Below are 4,461 nucleotides of genomic sequence, written 5' to 3' on the forward strand. Positions count from 1 at the left end.
GAAAGAGAAAAAGAAAGAAAAAGACATAAGGAACGGGTTAATTTAAAAATCATCTTGGCCCCGGGATGGAAGGAGGGGATTGCTCTGCGTTCAGGGTCAGGAATCGGCGCGGACTGTGCTTGGTGCAGGGAGGGGCTGCTTTCGGCCCCAGCTGGCTGTGAAGGAAAAAATATAGACAGAAGCAAAGCAAAGGAAATACAAGTTACAGAACTGAAATTACATTTGCAAAGCTTAACTGTCCAGTAAGATCCAAGAGAGTGCCTTTGTGACCCTGGAGTCGGTGTGGCTTGGTGACACCAAAGAAGCCACAGGCAGCCGACCTGGACTGGAATCTCTGAAGGAGACGCCGCAGGAGATTCCAGGGTGTAACAGAACAGCCCTCCCAAGAGCAGAAGCATGTTGGAAATTCTGGACAAGCTGTATACAGGATAATCTCCCTTCCACCTCTCCCCCTCCTCTGAACATTATACACAGAAGTGGCCAGTCTGAACGTACGTGTGAGTATGAAAGGAGCTTCGGGCTTGGGGCATTAATATTTTCCTGAGTGATGTGGGAGCATTCCCAACACTCTCCGTTGTTGTTTTATTATTTTATTAATGAAGCTTTAAAATTCAGTTATATGGTGTGTTTTCTTTATCTTCCCCCAACGATCCTGTAGTGTCAGCCTGATCACCTGACACGAGGGATAGATTGGTAACAGAAATTTGTCACAGTTTGGTGAGCAATTAAGAAGCGGGGAGCCCTGCAGAATTTACACCATCTATTTGTTTTACCCTTGTTATTTTGTGTTTGCTTTGCTTGGTACTGTTGGTGTTATATGCTGAGAACTGCATGAGTAAAAGTGAGTCCTAATAGGATAAAGAAACACTATCTGGTTCTGGTTCTGTTCTATTTAACCAGTTACTGTTGTTTTTTTGGCTCTGTTCATTTGGGTGTTAGGAGTGTGGGCGGAACTGAACCTCTCGTTCGTAATTCCTCGGAGTGGAAGCCATGTGTGCGAGAGAGTTCTGAGGTGGAATTAAGATCCTTCTGTCCCGTCTCCTGTAGCGGTCAGTGTATAGAAGTAGGAAAGTCTGGCTTAAATTGTAATTCCCTCTGCGCTCTGTGTAATTCTCTTTTCTGTTTAAGTGTCAAACAGATGAATGAGTCTCTGGGTAAACCCTCTAAGAATAGTCCTTCAAATTATATGTTAAGTAAATAGCCTTTGCCCAATGGGCCATGTGTCTTCATCCAGGTGGCAAGCCTCATGAAGGAGGACTCGGGTAGTCTTGTAAGTAAGAATGTCTAAGGCAAGAGACCAGGAGGGGTGGGGGCTAGTTGAGAAGCCCACCCTCCTAGCTAAACTGGTAGTGGAACAAGTTGGTGCCTATGGAAGGGACGGTTCAGTGAGAAAAGCAGGATCGGGCCCAGGTGGGCAGGCAACAGACAGAGAGATTGGAAAACAGGTTGGAAAACTTTAAGGGTGTAGTGGAAGGAAGGAGTAAGTAAGTGTAAGCATGGGGATTTCAAATACCCAGGACTTACTTGGAATGGTGATTTGAGTTGATAAAAGTGGCTGTTGGGAGACAAGCAAGTGATTTAAGGGAAAGTGAGAAGTTAACTCTGTAGTTGCTGAAGAAAACAGCAGTTGAACTTTGTAAAAATGCTAAAGAGGAAAGTTCTTGGTGTCTTTGAAATGTTCGTAAATAAACTGAGGCAAAGAAATTGTTAATTGCAATCATTTAGAATTTAGTTAAATTAGCTGAAGAATGTATATAGTGCTATGTAATTGAAATTTTATTAGGCTGTAAGGGCACTATAAGTAGTGATGTTTTCTTTCAGTGTTTGAAAGCAACAGTTAAAAGTAAAAAGCAAGCCAGAAAGCATCTGTATTAATGCAAATTATCTAACTGATAAGGTAGGAGCCACTGAAACCTGGGCTGCCTATGAAACACATAAAATATGGGATAATTCCTCTGTTTTTCCTGAAATCAACAAGGGTATTTGTCTATTTTAAGCAATGATTGTCTGCCCAGAAGGGGTAGACCTCTGTTTTTTTTGTCTTTCAGATAATCAGAGAAAACTGATGCCAGCTAAACAGCATTCAACGTACCATGCATTTACTAGCACAATAGAAATTATGTTTTGTGTTCTATGTTCTGTCTTGTGGTGTTTGTCTTGTGGCTGGAATTTTTGTGTTTAATATTTTTATAAAATAGTCTAGTTTAAAATCAAATATAAAGGTTAAATTAAAATGCACGTACTTGTTTTGTTCAACTTGGAATACAAAGTGTTTAGATAAATCAGGAAAATGTGATATATTAAAGTCTAATGCATTTCCTTAAGTAAGGAAAAGAAACTTTATTGGTCAAATTGTTAATTGCAAAAATTGTTGCTAAAATTTGCATACCAACAGTCTTTGAAAGCAAAGACATGAAAAGTTAACCCACTCCCCATATTGTACATGGGATCTTTCTGGCTACCTCAGATTTCTAGCCAGAGGGCTGGGGATGGTGGAAGGCTATTGGACTAGAGGTTGTATTGAGTGAACTCCTCAAAGTGGGTGTGCTTGTCCTGGCTTGTTGCTCGAAAGCTCTGTAATAAGGTTATTTTAGTAAAAGGTTATGTGTGGCATATATTGAATAATAAGACTAATGTACTGTATAATGACAATGTGTAGGTGTTCATTGTTGGGAAAAAGGTGTATAAGTAAAAAGTGAAAGTTTCCTTTGCAGGTTAAAAGAAGCCAAGAAGGAAAGAAGGACAAAGAACAGAATGAATTAACTGAAAAAAATAAAATAAAATAAAATAGCAAGCTCAGGCTATAGATAAGACACTGACTCCATTCAAGGACACTGCTCACAGTTAAGACTTGGTTAACAACCAGGAAAAGGAGAGCTTGAATTTGCCCATGCAGCTATGAGATCTGAAAAACACTGCCAGGCACTAATGAAATGTGTTAAGTTTCTTTTCTCACAGGTAAGGAATTGCTACCCAAAGACCCTAGCAGCCCTGCCACTCCTTACAACCAGGAGACAGGATTGATGTAAAGGTCCACCAACGAAAGACTGCCTTGGCTCCATGCTGGAAAGGCTCTTAAGTCCTGATGACTACCAACACCGCTGTGAAGTGCCAAAGACTGACTGCTTGGACCCAAGATTCTCAGTGCAAAAAGACCCCTCCACATTGGGAGAATTCTCCTACTGATGATTAGCCTATTTCACCTTCTAGCTCCACTGTGCCTTCTGGACAGTAGGAAAAAAGTACAAGGTGAAGTGCTAGTAACCTCTCCCTTATCCACTGACAGATCTACTGTGCCTTTGAATTTTTCTAAAAAAAGCAAAACCATTACAGGGTGATGTGCTAGTAACCTCTCCCCTATATGATGCTGCACCACGACTGTTTTGGGAAAGAAGAAGAAACACTCACTCCACTGAAATTGCTAAAGTCCAGGAATTCCTGACTAGAAAGGACATTAAGAACTGACCCTGGTGAAGAAACAAAGAATTGTACACTGGCAGAAAAAATTTGTGGGACCCATGCTTGGGAATGTGGTATTGATTGGATTTTGGGGTATATTCTACAGGCTGTGCCCTGTGTTCTGGATAAATTCTTCAGCATGTATTGGATTTTAAATAACAAGTACCCGAAGAGTTTGTTCTGCCACTGGAAATTTTACCTGTACTGAAACCATTCCAGTGACTAATAATGTAACCCCCTCCTATGCTATTAATGTCAATGCCTTTTAAAAGTACCTAAAAATAGTTAAATAACAAATGTAATATAGTACTACACCAAGGAAAGATGGTATTAAATATCACTGAGGCTGGGAAGGCATTGCAGTGGGATCTAGTATGTTTGGAGATTCAGAATTTCCTGAATGACCAGCTGATGGCCATTCGGAGTGATCTTGAGTACCAGACTTGGCCCACTGCCCTTACAGACACATCAGGAGTACCATCTGATCTGTGGTCATGGAGATATACTAAAGACTTTCTGGGTGGAAGTGTAAACATTTACAGTGCTCCTTCCAAGCATTTGGACCGGGGGGTGTGGGCTTCCACATACCGAATCCTGACGGGTCCATGGGGAGGATGCACATGAAACTGGATTATTCACCGAAACATCTGGGAAATTAGACCACTTGGTATACCTAACTGATTTATACTCAGTGCCCCAATCCCTTAGTTGTCAGACAAACAGGATTCCACTTTTTTGTCCGTGCACTCATTCCTGGATTGTGGGTGGCTAAGCTCAAGAGAGCAGTTGTAAATATTTCTGCAAAGCTTGAAAAAAACAGCTAATGCATTAATAGACGCTTTCCAAAAGTTGCAGCGAAAGACTGATGAAGTAGCAGAAGTAACTTTGCAAAATAGACGTGTGCTAAATGCCATGGATGCTAAATTAGGGAGGGGCTTGTGCTCGCATCGGGGAAAAATGTTGCTTTGCTGTTAATCACTCTGGCTTAATTGACAAAGATTT

General features: G+C 41.1%; 1 long non-coding RNA gene across 1 annotated transcript; it reads left to right on the forward strand.

Annotated features, from left to right (window-relative positions):
- Positions 1-375: 375 nt before the first annotated feature.
- Positions 376-3,998, forward strand: LOC127053823 (uncharacterized). Its single transcript, XR_007775129.1, has 2 exons — positions 376-491; positions 940-3,998. It is a non-coding gene; the product is annotated as an uncharacterized LOC127053823 (long non-coding RNA).
- The last annotated feature ends 463 nt before the right edge of the window (positions 3,999-4,461 follow it).

This window comes from Gopherus flavomarginatus, chromosome 6 (assembly GCF_025201925.1).
Source record: "Gopherus flavomarginatus isolate rGopFla2 chromosome 6, rGopFla2.mat.asm, whole genome shotgun sequence".
Lineage (NCBI taxonomy): Eukaryota > Metazoa > Chordata > Testudines > Testudinidae > Gopherus > Gopherus flavomarginatus.